The 23,007-nt window shown below is 46.2% G+C and overlaps 1 long non-coding RNA gene and 1 pseudogene across 1 annotated transcript in view; both read left to right on the forward strand.

The window, feature by feature from the left end:
* Positions 1-14,993, forward strand: part of LOC119864575 — a 60,926-nt gene extending 45,933 nt beyond the window's left edge. Inside the window, exon 3 of the long non-coding RNA XR_005374422.1 lies at positions 14,897-14,993. This is a non-coding gene — a long non-coding RNA (uncharacterized LOC119864575). The remainder of the gene's footprint in view (positions 1-14,896) is intronic.
* LOC100686887 lies at positions 5,939-6,367 on the forward strand (annotated as a pseudogene).
* Positions 14,994-23,007: the final 8,014 nt, after the last annotated feature.

Raw genomic sequence — 23,007 nt, forward strand, 5'->3', positions numbered from 1 at the left:
CAGAGGGCCACAGATGGTATATGGAATAGCAACCACCTTTCCCCCTGGCCTCTCCACCTCTTATGAGATGGAAAGTATAGAACAAGTCAGAGACTGGTCATGGTCCTTTTGCTCCAAAGTTGTCAAGCTCCAGGCCAGTGACTCCTGAGTGTGGAGAAGGGGCAGGAGGGAGCTGGAAGAAACGGGATAGCCTGCAGGCCCACCTTCCAGCCTACCCCCGATTAGTGTCTCCCATGGTACTATGACTGAGCCTTCCCGTCACCTCCCCTCCCCAGTCCATAGGTTGAAATCCTCACCCCCACCGTGATGGTCTTAGGAGGTGAGGCCTCTGGGGGGTGATTAGGTTAGGAAGGTGGAGCCCTCATGAATGGGATTTATGTTCTCATCACCAAATCTTCCAGCACCTCGATCTTGGAATTCCCAGCCTCCAAACAGCATGAGAAATCAATTTCTGTCGTGGGTAAGCCACTTAGTCCGTGGTGCTTCATTTTAGCAGCCCACGCAGACTAAGGCACGGGGGTCAGTGGCTACCAGTGAAGGTGGCTGGCTGTTGCCACCACAGGGATCTCAGCAACAAGAAGCCATGAGACAGATGGCCCAAAGCAGGACCTGCAGATGGGGGTAGGAGGACATTGAGCCTGAGCCCGATTTCCCATGTCGAGGGTCCTTATGGCAGGGACATCCCCACTGGGCCTTCCAGAGGACCAGCGATTGTTGCTCTAGTTATCTAATGCTATAAATAAACAAACTATCCCATAACTGAAAAGCTGAACAAAACAACAGGATTTATTTTGCTATAAATGTGTGGGTAGGTGGTTCTCAGCAAGGACAGCTTGTCTTTGACCAACTCATCCTGAGCGAAGGGGTGTCCCGGGCCAGGGCTGGAATCACCTGGGGGCTTCTTTGCTGGTATATGTGGTGGTGCTCACCAGCTGTTGGCTGAGACCTTCCCTGGGGCTGCTCGCTGGTCCACCTCCCACCTCCATCCATCCTCCCCATCAGCTGCTGGTTTTCCTCACGACATGGTGCCTGGTCCCAGTGCCCCTGAGACAGAGCTGGATGGAATTTGGATTGTGTTCTCTACCCTAGCCCAGAAGTTCCATGGCATAATTTCTACAGGATTCTATTCCTTAGGAAGTCAGTCACGAAGGCTGGTGTATAAGGAGAGCGCATTGGAGAAATCGTGGACATGTTTTAAAACCTCCACCAATACACTTCACCACGAATGAGTCTTTGGCACCTGCCCTAGGGAGACCCCAGAAAGAATGCAGCAGCAGAAGGAAGGAAAAGGAAGCCTGTTTCCTTCTCTCACTCCATCACTGGGGGGACTCTTGCGGGAGGCGGAAACAACCTCTGTGGTCAGTGCAGACTCCAGACACCATGCTCAGTCCAGTGTTGGGAAGAGTAGGCAAGCCTTTCAGTCAAATGTTAGATTCAAGCTTTAGGGTAGGGCTAAGCCTTAAGATCCAAAGTGAGGCAGCTTTGATAATCAGAAGGGATGGCCACGTTAGGGAATGAGATGGAAAGTCAGTTAAGGAATCCTTCACTGCTTAGGGCAGCAGGGAGGGGTAAAGGGTTGGGGGGACAGGTGTCCATAGGGCAGTGTAGATAGTAGCAACAACAAAAGTACAGACGGGCCATATTTCCAGCCCAGCAGCAGCAGGCTGAGAGTCCTCTCCTAACGGTCTCCTTTGAAAAGCCTTGCTCGGTAGTCCGGTCCCATGAAGTTTGCTTTTCAGGCCCTATGTTTCAGGGAAATTGGATAAATTGATCCCTGGGGGCCCTTCCCAGACTAACATTCCCCGATTCTCTTGCTAACAGGGGCCGGGTGCTGACAGTTTAGTTAGGAAACGGTGACTAAGAATGTATTTATTTCATTAAGACAACTCTCAGTACAGACATCATAATAGTAGCTGGAGGAATTAGCTTTGTTCTCTGATTTCAGTGAAAGAGAAGTAGTTACACATGGCCTTTCCCAGTGTCTCTGTCTCTCTGGCCTCTCTGGAGATGGCAGCCTCACCCCCCACCCCTCCCCGAGTGTGATTTGACAAGAGGCTTTGAACAAATTTCTAGCAGTGGGACCACATTTGGAGCCAGACTTCTTGACTACTGGGAGTCAGTTTTACAACCCCTGGTCTTTAGAACTTCACAGCCCAAAATGTGGCCGGGAAACCATCAGCATCACCTGGGAGCTTGTTAGAGATGCAGGCTCCCAGGCTCCGTCCCAGAGCCCAGGGATCAGAATCTGCATTTTAACAAGATAGGGGTGGGGGGTGGTTCAAATCTTCTACATCAAAGTTGGAGATGTGCTGCTTTAAGGATCACAATCCCTGGCTTATTATTCTTACTCTGTCTCTTTCAAGACATCTGGAAGTCAAAGGGTCTCAGAGGTGAATTTCTTCCAGTTTTGATCCCTGGAGTCCCTGGCAACTCCCTTTCTAGCTGGTTCTTCAGTGATGGCTAGAGAGCTTAGGGATAGCTCGCTGTAAATCACTAGCTAAAAAGAATCATGCCACACTTTCAGTGCTTGAATTTAAAATGCCCTTCTTGGAGCCCCTGGGTGGCTCAGAGGTTGAGCATCTGCCTTCGCCTCAGGTCGTGATCCTAGGCTCCTGGGATCAAGTCCCGCATCAGGCTCTCTTGCAGGTAGCCTGCTTCTCCCTCTGCCTATGTCTCTGCCTCTCTCTCTCTGTGTCTCGTGAATAAATAAAGTCTTTAAAAATAAATAAATAAATAAAATGCTCTTCTTTACTCCTTATCTGGAGAATGCTAGGCAGAAATACTTAATGCTAAATGGTTTCTATTCAAATGTCCGTGTTGTGGAAAGCCAGTGTCTTTTTTTTTTTTCCTTTTAATTCCAGTCTATAGCAAGGTTTCCTAACACCCAGAGCCACTTCCAACTGTGCACTTCAGACTTTAGTTAATGTCAAATGGCTTGTCCTGTTGCAAATCTCAGAAACATTTCTGTTACAAGGTGGCTTGCCTCTAGCTATTTGTATAAAAAGCTAAATGAGCAGTGGAAGGTACAATAAAAATCCTCTATGTACTAGAAATATCACACCATTGTGTTGGGCTATTGTGCATACTTCTCTTTTACCATTTCCCCCTTAGACCACGAACATAAAAACCAACAGGGAGAGGTTTATAATTTTAGACACCCACAGCTCTCTACATTGACTTGAGTTAAAATGCTCTCATCTGACCCGATGAAGTACTTCAGGCATTTCCATTTTCATTTCGAGGCATTTCCATTTTGAACAAATTTTGGCTTGATCAAGTGACAACAGTCCACAGGTGGACTCAATCCATTTTTAGGCCTAAAGTGGTATCTTACTAAGAGTGTATCAAGGCTCTTGGGCACAATCTAAGTCTCTGAGCTAGCCCACCTTAGAAGCAAGGTTTCCCAGCACTCATGTCTACTCAACTGTAGACGCCAGATGAATAGTGATAATAGTGGGTATTCTTAAAATGGCTGCTTGACATCTGCTAAGCTTGCTGATGATTTTTTTTTTTTTTTTAGATTTTATTTATCTATTCATGAGAAAGAGAGAGAGGCAGAGACACAGGCAAAGGGAGAAGCAGGCTCCCTGAGGGATCCCAGGATCCCGGGATCATGCCCCGGTCCAAAGGCAGATGCTCAACCTCTGAGCCACCCAGGTGCCCCCTTGCTGGTGATTTTTAGTCTTCCTAAGTTTGGGTTTCCCCTGAATGCCCAGCCCAAAGCGAGTTTGGGTGCAGGGAATTGAGAAGTGGTCCCAGGAAGCCGGAGTGAGGGGAGCAAATGGGGAAGGTGGTGGTGGGGGGGCTTCTCAAGTTTACTGCAGTCTGCGGGGGCCAAATGGCCTTGGGGCTTTCGAGAAGCATAGAGAACACCTCTCAGAAAGGTGCCTAAAGGCGGATCCCTGGGTGGCTCAGCGGTTCAGCACCTGCCTTTGGCCCAGGGTGTGATCCTGGAGACCCGAGATCGAGGATCGAGTCCCACATCGGGGTCCTGGCCTGGAGCCTGCTTCTCCCTCTGCCTGTGTCTCTGCCTCTCCCTCTCTCTCTCTGTGTCTATCATGAATAAATAAATTTTTTAAAAATCTTAAAAAAAAAAAAAAAAGGAAAGAAAGGTGCCTGTAGCTCAGGGTGTCTGGAACATTCATGCAGTGCTCTCAAACCTGGTTGGCAGAAGGCCGCACCGGGGGCACGGAGCCTGCACTGCCCTGGCCTGGGCCTTAGCCCCAGCCTCGCAAGCTCCTGCGGCCTGGGCGCCTCACGCAGAGCGCGGCCGGCCTTCGCGCGGGAGAGGGCTGGGCACTGCCGGTGAGGGTGCGTGCAGACGGGCCCCTGCCCCATCTCGCAGCATCTGTGTGAGGCAACTCTGTCTCCGTGCTAGAGCCAAGGAATGGGAAGCTGGAGAGGCGAAGCCGTGTGCCCTGCTTTGAGGTAGGGACTTGCGGGTCCCGCAGCAGCTCTCTGACCCCAGAGCCTCTTCTGAGGACTGCAGACCACCCATCCTGTTTGCCCAGGACTGTCCCAAGTTTAGCCCTGCAAGCGGCATGTCTGGGAAACCCTCAATGCCAGGCCCTAGGAGAGGACAGGGGACCTGGTGGCATTTCCCTACCTCGGCAGCTCCTGGCTTCCTCCCTGGGCTCCCTCCCCGAGCAACAGCACGCACATGGGTTCCAGACGGTCTCTCTCATCTCTTGCTCCACTTCTGCATTCCGGTGAGGCTGTTTCCAAGTAAAACCCGGATAAATTTGGATTTCATATGGTGGTTTCTCCTGAGTGAACCTTTTGTGTAGAAAGTGGGAGACCAGAAAGTTTGGTTTTTTTGTTTTGTTTTGTTGTTGTTGTTGTTTTACTTCTTTTAAATGAGGCCCATTTATTCTAATGCTCATGGGGAGAGTGTGATGTCTAGAAATGAAATTTTATTTATCAGCTAAGTATCCATTATTGTTTCACTAGGGTTTTTTTTAATGTTAATGAAAAAAATGTGTGTGTGCACGTGAGGGTGTGTGCGCATGTAGGCACACATCATAAGTCTACGTGTATAGTTTCTAGGGCTGCTGCATCAAAGTACCGACAGACCAGGTGGCTTATACAATAGAAATGTATGAACTTGTGGTTCTGGAGGCTGGAATTTTGAGATCATGGTATTGCCAGGGTTGGCGGTGAGGGAGGATCTGGTGCAGGCCTCTCTGCTTAGCTTACAGTCACCTCTCTTCCCCCTGTGTCTCCACAGCGCCTTTCCTTATGGATGTTCTGTGTCCGTACTTCTCCCTTTACAAAGGACACTGGTCATGTTGGATAAAGGACCCACCCTGATGACCTCATTTTGACTTGATTGTCTCTGCAGAGAGTCTCTCTCCAAATATGGTCATATTCTGAATACTGGGGCTAGCACTTCAACATATGCATATGGGGGGACACAATTCAATACATAACACCCTTAGTTACCCTCTGGCGTAACTAAGAAGATCTCAGTTTTGCTGGGCCTTATTGCCTTACCTTCTTCCCTCCTCGTCCCCTTTGAAGCTCCTCACAGTCTTCGCCTTGGAGGATCCCACTGACTCAGCTCTACCTCCTATCAGAATATGTCAGGCAGAGAATCAGCAGGTGTGACATTCCTATAGTTCCCTGACTCACACCTTCAACAAACATTTATTGAGCACCTGCTGGGTGCCTTGCAATGGGCCAGATGCTAGAGAACAAAACAGAGATGAACAAGACTCAAGCCCTACCCTCACGAAGCTCACACAGGGTATAGGAAGAATCTAGTCCTTCGAGCCAAATGACTTTTGGTTCAGATTCTGCTTTTATTTTTATCCAACTTTTGGTGGCCCTGGCTTGTCACATGAGATCTCTGAGCCTCACTTCTATTCTTGGCAGTAGTAGGCAGGGCAGGTGATGAAAGTGCTCAGCCTTGAGAGGGGCTCTCCGGGTGCTGGCTAGCATGTCGGCTCTGATGCGCTTGGCGTCTTTGGTTCACGTTGGAGGCCAGTTGTTCAGAGGCCCCGGCCAGCAGGCGGCTGGAGGCGGTGGAGTCCATCATGCTGGTGGCAAGGTGCATATTGAGCCCCGGTGTAGACAGCTTCCCCAGCTGACCAGGTCCCAGATGATCCAGGCCGAGTTCTTCAGTGGCACCATGTGGTTCTGGATTCTCTGGCATTTTTTGGCATGACTCAGATGCTGTGCTGGGTCACTTTCCATATCCAGATCCTTCCCAGTGGATGGATGAGAAACTAGGTATCCTTCCTGATGATGAAGACTGAAAATATAGATTGAACTCTTTGCAAGCAGGAGCCAGGTGAGAATTTCAAGCAATTACGGACTTCATATTGTACATGAAAGTTGTACAATTAAAGTATTTTGGTCAACAGTGGGAAAAAAAAAGTGCTCAGCCTTCAGGGTTGTTGTGAGGAGTAAGGGTCCAAGTAAGTGCCCAGCACAGTGCCCGGCACACAGTAGCCATTTAGTTAATAGCTGTTCAGTGAATGAGAACTATGTGCTCAAGTAGTAGCACCAAAGTGATTATTAGGAATAGCTAATTGTATAAACAGATAAAGGAAAAATCCAAAGAGGTAGGTCCTACCCTAGGCTGCGGAGGTCTATGATAGTGTAATTTTGGTCTGTTGGGCATGTTTCTTTGGGTATCCCCTCCACATGCTGTGAGTCCCACTGAAGCCCATCTAAAGTGCCCTGCATCCTCAGGGCAAGGTTAGGCCCATGACCTCAGATGGCCAAAGACTGAAAAGTTTGTCTTCCCTGGCCAAAATACTGGGTTCACTGATGCATAGAGGAACAACAGGGCCAATGATACCTCCCTGGAAACGCCATCTGTGTGTTGAAAGAGAGGGTCTTGTTTTCCACTGGCTTGCTAAACTGGGACTACATGTAGATAGCAGTCATTGTCCCATGCTGCATATAAGAGGACATCTGGGGACAGAACTAAGGAATGGAGATAAGAGAGAAGGAGACAGGAAACTGACAAAGTTGATGGTACTGTCTGAGACCCTGGATCCAGCCATGGTTGAAGCTAGACCTGCCCCTGAACATCACCTTCCTGAGTCTGGAAGTTATCTATACTGGCCTAATCTGAGCTGAGCTGAGAGATCTCTGCCTTAATAGTGGGTGTGAACAAAGTGATTGGGAACCCAGAAACTGGTCCTACTAATCTTGACAAGGAGTATCAACTTAGTTTTCTTGAAGCGCATGACACGTGGGCCCTCTTCAAAGATTAGCCCATCCTCACCCGGCAGAGGAGCCCAGAGGCACTGGAAGGAGCGGTGTGTGTGCAAAGGGAGTGATGGGTGGAAGGGCAGGGCATATTCATGCTGGAGAGGTTGTGGCATATTCAGCCACAACCTTGTGGCTATGGTTGGAGCTGGATCTTATTACTGGGGATGGAGAATATGGTTGGACTATGAAGGGCCTTGAATGCCAAGGCAAAGTGTCTTTGTTCACTCAAGTCAGGGTCCTCTGCTTTTTTCTCTCCCTCCCCTTGGGAGGAAGATGTGGAGGTGAGGGGAGAAATTGTTTGAAAGGGGGAGAAATCTTGTCTCCAGGCTGTCAAATGTCAAGGGAGGCACCCATTTCCCCCACATTTTTCCAGTGTCTGAGTACCCAACCTGAAGACAATAACTGAATGGGAGGGACCAGTTCATCAAGAAGTTAGGCCCATGGTTCCTGTGCTAAAAATACTGATAGATACGGGTGAGCAAAGGCCCAGAAAGAGGACCTGACACTGAGTGAAGAACTTGAATGCTTTAGCGCAATTTCTTCTTCAAATGGGAAGAAGGGAGCATGAAAGAGGAGGCAGGCAGGTATCGTAGACAGAATAATGGCTCCCAGAGGTGTCCACGTGGAATTCCCGAGGTCAAAACCCCATAGGATAGGTTACCCTACATGGCATAGGAACTTTGTAGGTGGGGTTAAGGGAAGGATCTTGAGGCAGGAATGTTGATGATCCCAGTGGGCCCATGTAATCACAAGATAAGAGGGAGGTAGGAGGGCCAGAGACCGAGAAGGAGGTGTGAGCATGGAAGCAGATGCCACGTTGCTTTCATTGCTGGAAGGGGCCACGCTCTGAGGAATAGTGATTCAGTCCCACGGGAAGGTCCAGGTTGGAAGTGGGTGGTGGGATTATCTCCCTGCCCCATGCAACATACCAAACCAAACTCATGGATCTGGGTGTGTACTATTTCGGGGAAGGCCATGGAGTCAGACAGGGGTCATCTTGAAAACAAGAGGACGGCACTATTTTAACAGAGGAAATAGAATGTTTGGCATTCTATTTAAGCCTCTTAAATCAGGGTCCTCTGGTCAGCAGTGTCTGCATCTCCTGGGAACTTGATTGAAAAGCACATCCTCAGGCCTCCTCCCAGACCCCCCGATTCAAAAACTCTGTTAAGACTGTGCAGGCAGGAATAGATTCTCCCCTAGAGCCTCCGGAAGGAACACAGCTCTGTAGACATGTTAATTTTAGTCCCTAAGATCTATTTTTGGACTTTGAACTACAGAACTGTAAGATAAAAGTTAGCATTGTTTTAAATCCCTGTTTGTGTTAATTTGTTACAGCAGCAGTAGGAAACAAAGTATAGAAAAAGCAGTTCGGAAACAGCAGGATAAAAGCTTAGGGCATGGGCTCCTGGGTTTACAGACCAGTCCTGCCGCCGTCCAGCCTGCAAGTTAACGCACGCGCTCTGGGCCTCGGCTTCTTCCACTGTAATGTGCATTATGCCCGCTGCTTAGGAGAGTTGGAGAAAAATCAAATGAGGTAGTGCACGCAATGATAATCACAGTGCCTTGTGTGTGGTAGGCGCTTAAGTAATATTGGCCATTTTTCCTTTCATTTTTTGAAGATATTTATTTGAGAGCAAGAGCAAAAGCGAGAGTGAGAGCGAGAGCGAGAGCGAGAGAGAGAGAGAGAGAGAGAGAGCACGAGCACAAGCAGAGGGAGCAGGAGAAGGAAAGGGAGGAGCAGGCTTCCCCACTGAGCAGGGAGCCTGATGCAGCAGGACTTGATCCCAGGACCCCCTGATCATGACCTGAGCCTAAGGTAGACACAACCCACCGACTGAGCCACCCAGGTGCCCTTCCTTTCCTTCCTTCCTTCCTTCTTCCTTCCTTCCTTCCTTCCTTCCTTCCTTCCTTCCTTCCTTCCTTCTCTTTCTTTCTTTCTTTCTTTCTTTTCTTTCTTTCTTCTTTCTTTCTTTCTTTCTTTCTTTCTCTTTCTTTCTTTCTTTCTTTTCTTTCTTTCTTTCTCTTTCTTCTTCTTTCTTTCTTTCTTTTCTTTCTTTCTTTCTTCTTTCTTTTTTATCATGACATGCAGAAAAATGTAAAAAATATGATGTATTCAATGTAAAAAAAAAAAAAACTTTTTTTCCTCGTCTTTTAAATGTTTACCTTCCAAATCCTTTTCCGTGGGGGCTGTTTTGGGATGTCATTTGTAACATAAAACAAGAGAATTATGAAGGAGCTTTTATGAACGCTTTCAATAACAATTTTTACATTTATATGATGTTTCATGGGCTCTGCCCAAACACATAAACTAATACGAAAAAAGAGAGCAAGCACAACACAGAGTTATATTAAACCCAATCAAACCACAACTTGTTTTTCTAGCAGTTGGTTATAAAACATTTCAGCTGACTGGATAAAGGTAATCTGTTGCTTCAAATTATTTACTTTTTGATGCAGAAATAAGGACTGTTTCCATTTTTATTATTTTTATTTATTTATTTATTTTTGTTTCCATTTTTAAAGCACTGCGTGTTGTCCCAGGACATGTTCCCATTTTACGCAGTGGGGAATGAATCTTTCCAGGATCCATGTCCTTGGACCTAGAGTTGGTACATGTTGGAGGGCATGAAGGCTTTGTCCTCGATCCCCCCATCCTTTCCCTGCCTCTTCTTTCATCTATACCCTCCACAGGTGACCTTACCCAGTTCAGTCATTTTAAATCTTGCCATGTGCTTGTGAATTTGAAAAATACACTTCTAGCCATGGCCCTGTGCTTGCAGACCAGGCTCATGAACTAACGGGCTACTGGCCTACGTGATGTCTCCATTTGGATGCCTGCTACGTATGGCTGACTCATCCTAAAAAGAAGTTTTGATTTCTTTCCCTTTGTGGGCTTGCCCCTCCTCCAGCCAGTCCCCTCTCAAAGAGTGGCGTCCTCATCCACGATCCTTTGTGGGGTCTTTCCGACAGCTAGTATTATTGGCTGTATACTCACAATATGACCCAAATCTGTCCTTCTCTCGCACCTCTATCCCTGTCATCTGTACCTAGATGCCTTCAGCTGCCCCTTAAAGTCCTGTAATATTCTCGCATATAGTCTCCCTGCTTGGTGCTTACTTCACTACAATCTGTCCTACATAGTAGCGGAAACGATCTTTGAAAACATTGAAAATTGGATCTTGTCACTCTCGTGTTCAAAACCCCATAGTGGCTTCTCATTGTATGATCAAACTAAACTCTTTACCTCCAGGAGTAAGTCCTCAAAGGGCATATAAAGAGTGTTTTCTGGCTGAAATGATGTGGAAGGAGAGGACCACAAACTGTCTCAAGGTCTACTTTAGGGAAACCAAACTAAGACACCTTAACCAGACTCTCTGCATAACAGGAGAAGCAAGTCCCTACTGAGGAATTGCCAATATGTGCTTCCCAATTACTACTCTAGTAATAACAGCCCTGATTTGCACATGACTGGTATAAAGACTAAATTTCCCAGTCTCGCTTGCCTCCAAGTGTGGTTGTATGTAAGTTACGGACAATGCAACATTTGCACAAACAAAGGTTTGTGTGCACAATTCTGGGAAGTACCCTTTAAGGAAGGGAGCATGTTCTTCAATGCTTTCATTATTCCTGCTAGCTGCAATGCAGATGTGTTGGCTGGAGCTCTGGCAGACATTGTGAACCATGAGGTGACCTTGGAACAGAAGCTACATCATAAAACACAAGAATGAAGGCTGGGTCTCTGGTGGTTTGAGGAATGTCACACCACCCCTGAATTGCTAATCACATCTCTGCATTTTTATTTTGAGTTTGTCCCTTGCAGCAGAAACAAATGCTAAGTACTGTAGAGGAGGGGCATGACCAACCAGAAGCTGGGAAAACAGTTTTTTTTTTTTTTTAAGATTTTATTTATTTATTCATGAAAGACAGAGACAGAGAGAGAGAGAGAGAGAGAGAGAGAAAGAGAGAGAGAGAGGCAGAGACATAGGAAGAGGGAGAGGCAGGCTGGATGCAGGGAACCCAATGTGGAACTTGATCCTGGGACTCCAGGATCATGCACTGAGCCAAAGGCAGATGCTTAACCGCGGAGCCACCCAAGCATCCCGGAAAAACAGTTTCAAGATGCCTGCAGCTCACCACCCAAAGGCCTGAGTAGACTGATGGTGATGGAGAGATGTGGAAAACATTGAGGAAGGTGTAGGATGCAGACACCTTGATAATAAATTAGAAGTGGAGCATATGCACACAAAAGACAAATGTCAAAGACACTTCCAGTTTTCTGGCCTGAGCAACCACATGGTTACTAGTTACTGAGTTAGGGGCCAAGAGAGCACACAATTAGCATTTCTGTGAAAGAGCTTTGTAGTGTTGTGTATCTCTGGCATTTTGTCATCTGAATCATTGTATTTATGTCACAAATTTGTGGTGAAATGACCCACTATTTAAATCAATGCATATGATAGGGCTATTGTATACATGTCAGTGCTTTTCCAAATATCTGTAATTTCCATTTCTCATGAAGAGAAATGCCCTTGTTAGAGCCTATTTTTAGGGGTTGGTTCTCAGGTAATGATGTTATTCTCCCTTTGAGCTCTGGGTCAGTATAATCTACAACACATACAGATTGAATCCTAGGCTCTTGGTAAGAGAAACACCATGAAAGATAATCTCCCAGGCCCTTATCCAGGCCTTCCTTACATTAGATTTATGATTTGGTGGTGGGGAGGGGAGGAGGGTAGTTCTAAAATGTGCTTGGAGCTTTAACTCATGTGGCCTTCCCACTTATTTGGGTTGGCAGAGTCACTCATCTTCTTTATAAAGGCTTGGCTCATTGAGGATGGTATTTTATATTTTTTATGTTAAGCTGGAATTTCCGGGTTGGGTTCTGCAGCATATGGCTCTGTTTTTACTAGGTTCTGGTGGGCTGACAAAGGAATTTTCCCTGTTTTGTTTATTTCATGCTGGAGTTTGGGATTGGATCTCCATGGAGGAGGAAGGAAAGTATTGGCAGGGGAGACATTGTCTATCCAAACACAAGTCTATCCAGCACAAGTCACATTTTGGTTCCAGCTCTGGAGATCTGGTTATCCTCAGACTCCAGGCCAGAATCATAAGCACAAGTGAAATGAATTGCACTAAGGTCCTTCTTTTCGCAAAACAATTGGGCTACATGTTAAACTGTTACCCTAAGGCATCTAGCTGTAGACCCACCCGATGTAAGATGAGGGTCCCTGACTCTACTCGGTAGAATTATCAGTCATGTTCTTAAAGACTTCCAAAAGAGTGGGCTGCTTTCAAAGAAAGTAATACTGCATAGCCAGCCTCTAAAATGGCCCGTGGTATTACCTATCTCCTGATATTTAAATTCTTATGTCCAACGCTTCCACTTTGAATAGGGCTGACTTGTGTAACCAGTAGAATTCTACAAAAACAAAAACAAAAACAAAAACACGATGTGACTTCCAAAGCTGGCCCCTAAAAGACACCACAGCTTCCATCATCATGCTATTCTTGGATCACTCACTCGGGGCAGCCAGCTGCCACGTCAGGAGATCACTCAGCAATCCTATAGGGAAGTCCATGTGGTGAGGAGCTATGGCCTCCTGCCAACAGCCATGGGAACAAGCCATCCTGGAGGCTTCAGTCAAGCCTTCAGATGACAGTGGCTCCCCACTGGCATCTTGCCTGCAACCTTGTGAGACACTAAGCTGGAACAACCCAACGAAGCTGCTCCCAAATTCCTAACCCACAGGAACTGTGAGATAGTAAATGTTTATTGTTTTAAGCTACATGTTTCGGGAAAAGCAATTGATAACTAAAACATGATGGTACAACTTGAGAGTCTTACTTAATTCATCTTGAAATAAAATAGCAAAATTAAAACTTATAATAGGAAACATTTTCAATAATTTTTCCCCTTCTTAAAAGTCTTATGAAAAAAAAAAAACCTTTTTGGGGGGTATTGTTGTGAATGGATGTGGCAGTTGTTTGTCATTTGCAGCTACTCCAATTCCCTTCACCTCATAGTTGGAATTTCTATCAGGGACGTTATTCTTCCCTTATGTAGAAAATCTGGTTAAAATGTCTTTCTTTGGGTTCCTATAAGGCAGACCTTGAGACGGGGATTTAAGTGCAAGTGGTCATTTGGGGAAAGGTTCCAGGAAACCCTGAGAGAGTGTGGAAGTAGGACATGGAAAGGAGGCCACTGTTTCTTATTTGCATTAAAACTCTGGTCATCACTGTGGGCAACTGGACTCAATCACACTGAGGAACTTCTGAGAAGGAACATACTTCAGAATTTATTTTTGAAGGACGAGGGGGCTGAATTATTGATCTTCCAGACCCTGTCCCTCATTGGTTGGGGGTAGCTCACTGGCCAGGGAGAGAAACAGTCTATACATAGGTGAACCTATAGGTAGCTTCTGGTGTAGGATGAGGGGATAAAGATGAGCATTGACTGCAGCTTCTGCAGAGGGCAATTTCTGGTGACCACTACCCACAGGGAAAGCCAGCTGGTGGAGAGGGAGGGGGTGATGTGGGATAGAGAGTATAAGACCTCAGCTGAGTCCCTCAGGCATTTTCTCGGGTCCCAAGAGTACAAGAGGAGGGACAGCTTAGAAGGCTCTCACCGAGTTAAAGACATTTGGATCGGACTGTTCTAGGTTCCAGACTGCAGCTCACCTTCCTACTTCCTTGGTTCCTGTTGGTCCTAAATCCAGTCTCCAAAAATCACGGAGGTCTCCTGTAAATTCCACAAGCCCTGGACATCCTCTCGAGAAGTTCCTCTCTGCCTACATTGGCCAGAGTTGGGTTCTGTTGCCCACAGCAAAGAGGCCTAACTGAGACAACAATGGGTCTCACTGAGATTAATAGTAAAGTTCATACTTTTCCAACCCAAATCCCAGCGGGATAGCATAGATTTAAGAACTTGCTAAATGGAGTCTAAAGGTCATCTGTATGTGCAAGATATTCAAGAAGGCTTTGAAAAAGAAATGTGAGGCTGCAAAGATCTGTGGTGGCATTAAGTGGAGACTGCAGTTTATAGAACCACTGGTTTAAAGATAAAGGGCCGCTGGCTGGTCTAATTTGGCAGACAAAAATTTCATTATCTAGAGCACATAAGCCTCTCCCTCTGTTGGACAAGAGATGAGATCCTGTCTATAAAAGCTTGCTCTCGATTTCAAAGGTCAACACTCAAAGCGTGTACATCTGCCACCCTCTTACTGCAGACCAAAGACTGGGTAGGAATGACTTGATATTTAAGCATGACCTGCCTGTCTAGACCTTTTCGTTCTCTCGTGCTGTCTTTCTCCTGCTACCACTTACACACCAGTGCCTGCAGACCTCATGGATTCAAAACTTGTGTTAGCCCATTAGGAAAGGGTGAGGAAAGGCTGCTTGCAGTGAATACTTCTGAGAGGTGTCAGCAATAATGCTGCTCATTTTCATCAGGTGTAGACCAGCTACTAATCTCTTTGGTGCTGAGGGGCAGTGGGAGGGAACCAGTTTCTTTAAAATACATTATTGACCTGCTGAAGTTGTGCACATGGTGAGGTTGGATGGTCATCACGGCAGTATAGCATAGTGGTTCAAATCGTAGTTGGTGCTCAAACAGCCTGGGTTCCAGTCATGGCTTGTTATTTTCTGATTGTGTGAATTGGAATTTCTCTAGGTCTGAGAGTCATTGACTGTACGGCAGAATAACAATACCCACTTCATGGAATTGTTGGAGAGGAGGATTAAATGAAACAGCCTTTGCAGAGCTTACAGTAAGTGTTTAATAATTCCCATATCATTTATACCAGTGAGGCTCATGGCAGGAAGCAAATGGCAGACGCTGACTGGTACTTTGGAGAGAATTTAATAGACTGCTTACAAAGTATAGGCAGGCTGTAGGGACATTAAAAGGGAGAGTGCAGTTTTACCAAGGGCTATTACCACCCCTGGCCAGGGAAGGGGGGAGTGGGGAGAGGCTTACCAGAACCCTGACACTGAAGAGTTTTGTAGAGAGGACCACCTGACAAAATGGTCATGATGGATGTTGCCACCATGGTGGGCCTTGAGGAGGAGGGTAGGGAAATCAGCATCCTGACCTCCTTCTCTTCCCTCCCTCTAACGTCCTCATGTTGGTGCTCCAGAACACAAAAGAAACTGGGGGAAGATATGAACAGGGCACAAAGCAAGTTGAGAAAGGGCACAGCATGGATTTAGAAGGAACAGTAGGAAATGTCCAGGCTACGATTACTGCCGGTGTTTCTGGGATACTGAAAAGAAACTTAGAGGAATGCCAGGAGCTTCCAATCAATGTGCCCACAGAAGAACCATGGATTTTTTTTTCTTCTGAAAAGTCTCTGTTTGCCTGAAATTTTTCTGTGTTAAGCTGTCTTGATTTGAAAGTTTTGTGATTCCTCATTCCTATGATTCCTCTTTTTCCAAATTCTCCACCTAGTTTTGGAAGAAGACTGAATTCAATGAAGCAACTTCTCCCCTCCTTTGTTCATCTCTTTCTAGAAGCTTCTAAATTATAGTAAATTTCCCATCACGAGCTTCCCACTGAGCCTGTGGATGCAAATTCAATTATAATGGCTAAAAGTTCAATACAATCTCCGGAGGTTAAAGCTACATTAGGTGGAAGCTTGGTAGCTAGATTGAGGACACACAGTTACACACCAGGGTTGGGTGTATATGGTGTACATGGTTGGGCCATGAGCATCCAGCTTTGCCTTTAGGGTTAGCTGAAGTTTGTAGGTGTGGCTTACCCCATTGACAGGAGTTGATAGTTCCCTCCTTCCTTTTTAATACCCTCGTGTTTTTATCATTTGATTTAATCATTGTGTTATTTCAATAACCTCCTGTTTGAAAAGACACTGGCTTATTTATAATGATTTAAAATATTTATATTTTGGGGGTATCTGGGTGGCTCAGTCAGTTAAGTGTCTCTGCCTTCTACTCAGGTCATGATCTTGGGGTCCTGGGATAGAGCCCCACACCTGGCTCTCTGCTCAGTGAGGAGCCTACTTCTGCCATTCTCCCTGCTTCTGCTCTCTGACTCTTGCTCTCTCTCAAATAAACGAACAAATAAATAAAATCTTTTTTAAAGATAAAAATAAAGTAAAATATTTATATCTTGAATTTTTATAATTAATTCGCAAACCCTCTTCATTCAAAAACATTTACTACAATCTTCAGCTCCACCTAACTTTCGGAAGATTAGGCATGTCTTATGACTCTGGTGAACTATTTTGAAGCGCCCACATTGACTCCCCAATTTAAAAAGTTTATAGTGAAATGCTTACTGACAATTAGAAATTTCAAGGCTCAGCGTTTTGGAAGTGGCCAGGCCTTTCTACCTTTCCCCCCCTTGTCAATCAGACATAGATGTGCCCCCTCCTTTAAGGGCTCTCTGCAGCTGAGACAGTCCCTCGGGACTGATGGGTTTTCAGCTGATCTACCAACTGCACTTCTCATCCCCAGGGCACCAAGGCCTTCCTTGAAGGGGGATTTAGGAAGAGTACCCCCCTGTCCTTCACAAAGAGCTTGAGGGAAGATGTGACTATATGCACATCTTGTCGATAAGGAACCTGAGATTTAAGGAGCTGAAAGATCTGACTAAGATCATACAACCATAAATCCACAAGCCAGTGCCTGACACTCTCAGGACAAGAGTTTTAGATTCAAAATTTTCTCTTCTAGAAAGGAAATTTAGTGCATACACCACATATCACACTATATCTCTGTATTAGTTTCTGTTGCTGCTGTAATAAATAAGCACCAACTTAATGGCTTACAACAACACAGATTCATTATTTTATAGTTCTGGAGGTCAGAAAACCTGAAATCGAAGAGTTGGCAGGGATGCGTTCCTTGAGGAGGCTCCAGGGGATATCTGTCCCCTTGCCTTCTCCAGCTCTAGAGGCCACCCACAGTCCTTGGTTCCAGCCTCTTCCTCTGGCTTCCTAGCCATCAGCATAGCTTCTTCCAGTCTACTCTTTCTCTTTGACCTCTGCTACTGCCATTTTGGCTCCTGTTGCTCTGAGCCCTCCGTCTCCCTCCTAGAAGGACCCCTGTGATCACAGTGGGCCCACATGGATAATGCAGCTCATCTTGCTATCTCAAGGTCCTTCATTCAATTAGATCTCCACTCAGTCCATTTTTCCATATAAGATAATGTTTTTTTTCAGGTTTCAGGAATTAGGCATAGATATTTTTGGGGCCATTATTCTATCTTTTTCTATCTAACACAACACCAGAAGTGTTTAGGAGAGCAGTCATAATCAGAATCATTAATATTTCTGCAGCAAAATGTGTATACATTCATGCCAAATCATGTACATCAGTGGTTAGCAAGCTATAGCTTCTAGGCCAAATCCCACCTGTTTTGTAAATCCATTTTGTTAGACACAGCCCCTCCTATTTGTTATGGCTGCTTTCATGCTACAGTGGCAGACTTGAGCAGTTGTGACCTGCAAAGCCTAAATTATTTCCTGTCTGGCCCTTTACGGAAAAAAGAAATGTGCTGACCCCTGGTATGAGTAATATCTCTAAATGGTTCAGATCAGCTTTGCCACCAATTGAATTTTCCACAAACCTAAAGAAAATCTTTTGGTTTTCAAAATTCCTGAATTTTGGAAGTAGAAACAAGACTACTTGTTAATGATTGAGCAGAGGACTTGAGCCCAGATTGCCGTAAAGCCCATGCTTTTTTTTTTTTTTTTTTAAGATTTTATTTATTTATTCTCGAGAGACACACCGAGAGAGGCAGAGACATAGGCAGAGGGAGAAGCCTGTGGGGAGCCCAGTGTGGGACTCGATCCCAGGACCCTAGGATCACCACCTGAGCCGAAGGCAGATGCTCAACCACTGAACCACCAGGTGCTCCAAGCCCATGCTTTTAATCCAAACAATCCTTGACCCCATCGCCTTTGCATTTAAGGCAAGAGTATGGTGTGACTCTTTACTGGACCCATTTTAGGGCTCAGACACCAAGAGTCTTGGAGCAGAATGTGGCCCTGGGCATCACCCCCTCCTTGGGTCTGAAGATAATAGTCCAAAGGCCACTTGGGACCAGAGGTGTGGTGGCTAGAGCAGTGATTTCACAGCCGTGTACCTGAGAGCCTTTAGCCAGAAGCGTACATTCTGATCAGCGAGATCACCAACATACCCTGACTCCCCATTGCCTCACCCAAGCTCCTTCACTCATTGACATTCCCGGCTTGGTCCCTGAAGGCATTTGAGATCCAACTACTGACCTCTCTCCTCCCTCCTATCCTATAGAGGAAGAAAACAAGGTCTAAAAGAAGCAGCTAATATAAGGTTACAGAGAAAAGAAGTGGCAGACAGGAGACCAGAACCTGGTTCCCCTGCTCTCTCTTCCAGTTCCCTTTACTACGCTACAGGTACTTGGTCTTGGCGCAGGGCCAGCTGTGATTCATACACACGGCCTTTACTGGCTCGCTCCTCCTGCCACGTCAGTCCCCTCCTCTGCTTGACTTGGTTTTCCCCGCAGGTCACCAGTAAATCACTTGCCTAAACAATCATCACCTTTAAATGTGCAGTGGTCCCAGATGTTGTAATCTCTCTTGGCTTCCTTTGGTACTCTGGAGAGAAATTTCCTTGGAGATCTTCCAAATTTGGGGCTGAGAACTTGTGATCACATGAGTTTCAGACTGTGCCAGACTTGGGCTTTCAAAACCATCACAGCTCACCTTTCCCCTAAGTCAGGGTTGAGCTGTGGCCTGAGGAAAAAGGTGCCTGAGTCTGGGCGGGGTCAGTTCTAGGTGGGGTTCTGGGGTCTTGTTAGAAGGAAGAACTTTTGGCCCTGGGATGATGATCCACTGACATCATCCTCCCTGAGGTCATTCCTGAAGGGATTCCAGAAAGAAAAAAAAAAAATCTACCTTAATGAGAAAGGGTATAAAATCTCTTCCAGCTGTTGGACTTTTGTGAGGACGATAAAGTTCCCTTTCTGAGCACTCCTCTGGCTTGAACTTAGCCAAACCTCCTCCATAAAGTATCCACCGTGGGGAAACAAATCACTTTTTAATTAGAATCCTTAACGATAAGTTCAGGGATAGGGCCAAGAACACCCTGGTATGCTCCATTACATCTTCCTCTTGAGAGACATTGCAGAGAGCTGGATGTTTCTAGAGGCTGAATATCTGTTTTTCTCTGCATTTGAATGTAGGTATTGTTTTCATTGCTATTATTACATGCTTCAACAAGTATATGGTCATTGATATAGATTGGAAGTTGTACCTGGAAGGGTCTGGTACACAGAAGAAATTTAAATTCCCCCATGATTTCTATCCACTGATCCTCCTCCAGTCATTCTAAATGAACATACTACCTGAGTAAAAATAAGGAGCTTCTCTGTAGATGCACTTCCACACCAAGGCTTCCAGCCATTCCCTTCCCTTCCACCATATTGTCTCCAAGCATCTCTAGAGGGAACTTGTTCAGAGCCACTGTTTGGAATTCAGACTATCTTACTGAAGCTTGATTTGCTACTTGGATAATTACTGTAATGATCTCCACCATTCAATAAAACCGTATTTTTCTGGGATGCATGCGTAGATGTTTTGCCAAAAGCCCAAACTGAGGGAGCCCTGTAATGTCCTGTAGCCCCTTGATATTTCGTACGGGCTACTCGTGTTGGTGGGCATTCCATCATATCTGCCCTTCATCTGGGTGAGCCCAGAGTTTCTGTGAGGCTCTTGTGCCTACTATTTGAAGTCTTCATTTATCCTCCAACTGTGCTTGTAGGTGCCTGCTAAGTACGCTAGGCTCTGTGAGGAATAGTCTACTCCCTTTACTATAACTATTATGAGTATATAAAGCTGACGTTGGATTTCTTCCTACACACCAGGCACCATTTTAAGTACTTTATATGTATTAACACATTTAACCTTCACGAGAATCTTATAAAGTAGGTACTACGGCATGATTATTCACATTTTACAGAAGAGGAAACCGCATCAAGGAAAGGTTAAGTAACTTGCCAAAAATCACACAGCTAGTGAGCCGCAGCATGAAGCAGGACTCTAACTGGTTTGGGTCCCAAGTCCATGCTTTTAACCATCGCACCCTATGAAGATTAAGAAGGGATGCTTTCTGCCCTCAACTTTGGTACAGCAGGGCTGCAAACGCAAATGCTGCCCGGGAGCAAGCAGGAGATGGAAAAGAGAGAAATAGGCCGGCTGGGCAATGTGGGGAAACAGACAGCTCCACCTTTTTTCAGGGGGCAACTGCTGCACAGACCCAGCCCATCATCACCCTGTAGGCCTAGCAAGGCCCTGCTCACCCGTGCTTCAAGAGAAGCCAAAAACACAGAGGTTTGAAAGTTGAACTCTCTAGCCGTAAATGAATGAATGAATGAGTGAATGAATGAATAAATAAATAAATAAATAAATAAATAAATAAATTTACGTTTACCAAATATCTGTAAGCTGGGATGAGTCTGTGGGTTGGCAGTTTGCAAATCCAAATCATATAACCCATATATGCTGGTACCCATCCTGTAATGGGGACAGTGCTGTGCTCGAACAGAGGCACACTGGGGAAATGGTATGGGAATTCAGAATAACAGAGAAAGGTGACATCTACATGGCACTAGGGTAGAAAAAAATGGCAGTTCCGGTGGTCTGTGACAAGGGGCTGGATTTGTAAATGCAGAGAGGCCCTTGTAGGGCACGTAAGGGGAATCAGAAGTTCTGTTTGGCCCCAGGGAAGTCTGGTAGTCGTTAAGTGTTGAAATGTGCTGTACTGGTTGGTAGGGAGCCAGTGGCCCCCCCAGGGGTCCTCGACCAGGCCTTTCCCAGAACCAGGAACGATAAAGGGTTAATGCAGGGCACCACTGACGTCCAGTCTGCTTGGTCAGCGCTTCTTTGGCTCCTTGTCAGGTACTTCAGCACCGCTGCCCTTGACTATAGAGAGGGTAATGGAGCTAAGGCTGGCCCTGGGGAGTCAGGCCACGCGTAGTGACTCCGGGTGCCAAGCCCAGGTGTGCGGACCCTGACTCTGGAGAGCCCTAGAAGGTGTTCCTGCAGGCCCGGACTTGGCCGTGCGTTGGGCCTTTCAGTTCTGAGTCAGGGAGTGGAGGAGGGGAGCCCTGGTCACAGGAATTAGGGCAGAGGCAGTGGGAATGCAGTGGGAAGGCGCAGGCCGAGGAGAGGCAGGGCTGGTAGGGACGCACAGGGGCCAGTGCAGCCACAGCCGCTTCCGGATCGAAGCCCAGGTGTGGTGCAGGTGGCATTACCAGATACCTGGAGCTGGGCGTGGTGGAACGGGCGAGGAATAGAAGTAATCTTCAGGACAGTTCGGTTTTGAACAACTCCTGGAACTTTCAGGCCGTGTGTATCACTGCCTGTGTTTCCCAGGAGGATAGCCCACGGTCCCAAACAGGAACTATATACATCCACCTCCTTGCCCCTTCCCCAGAAGTAATTTCTTTAAAACATATCAAAGCTTTGAGAGAAAGAAGCACGGGACTGGCAAGTTGTACCTCAGAGGATGAAACACTAGATTTGGGAGCTTTGTCATAAAAAGTCCAGGTAGGAGCAGCCCGGGTGGCCCAGTGGTTTAGCGCCGCCTTCAGCCCAGGGCTTGATCCTGGAGACCTGGGATCGAGTCCCACGTCAGGCTCCCTGCAAGGAGCCTGCTTCTCCCTCTGCCTGTGTCTCTGCCTCCCTCTCTCTCTCTGGGTCTCTCATGAATAAATGAATAAAATCTTTACAAAATAAAAATAAAAAATAAAAAAATAAAAAGTCCAGGTAGGCCTCGCTAGAGGCAGCTCAGGAGTGCAGGGGGTAACGTTTATGGAGGGCTTGCTCCCTTCCAGGCACAGGCGAGGCTTTATGCAGATTATCTCATTTGATATTCAGAGCAGAAGGGCCCTATGAGCTAGGTTACTCTGACTATTCCCATTGTATTTAGTTTTATTGTTTTATTATTCCCATTTTAAAGATGAGGCAGCAGGGGGTCCCAGGAATGTCACATCTATTTGTGGGAACCGTCCAAAGGAAAGACGAGGACTTGTAAGGCAGACTTGATTCACTTTATGATGTGTTTTCAGAGAGCTCCCTAGTTCCAGGGGATGCTATTGTCATGAGTCGCAATTCCAGTGTTTCTACACTCATCTCAGAACTGCGGCTTTTCATGAGCGCCCAGCCCTGGTGGACTTGTCTTTGAGCCTTGTTGAGGCAGCAAGCGCACAGCTTTTCTTAGAATTTAAGGCGCCTTCCTGTAAATTTTACGTACTATTCAGAGAACTTCCATAGGAGGGGATATGTTTATTTGTTATGACAAATCATATTAGGGTCAACCCTTGATGACACAGTGGCTTCTACGTGTGGGGTCAAGTTGAAAAGCATGGACTTTGTTTTGTGTTTTGTTTTGCTTTGTTTTGTTTTTGAAAAGTATGTACTTTGGAGTCAGAGAGACCTGAGTGCCCATTTTATGTCCATTCTTTACTGGCCCTATGACCTTGTTCCAGGCATTTAAGCCTTCTGTGCCTCCGTTTCCTTGTATTTCATGCCAGCCTCATTGGATTGCTAGAAGATGCAGTCTTTTAAATAAATGCTTTTTTCGGGATGCCTAGTTGGCACAGTTGATTAAGCATCTGACCCTTGGTTTTGGCTCAGGTCGTGATCTCAGGATCGTAAGATCGAGCCGTGTGGGCTCCATGCTTAGCTCAGAGTCTGCTTGTCCTCGTCCCTCTGTTTCTACCCCATCCCACACTTGTTCACTTGCTCTCTCCCTAAAATAAAGAAAATACTTAAAAAATTA

Source organism: Canis lupus, chromosome 20, assembly GCF_011100685.1.
Source record: "Canis lupus familiaris isolate Mischka breed German Shepherd chromosome 20, alternate assembly UU_Cfam_GSD_1.0, whole genome shotgun sequence".
In the NCBI taxonomy this organism is placed as follows: Eukaryota; Metazoa; Chordata; class Mammalia; order Carnivora; family Canidae; genus Canis; species Canis lupus.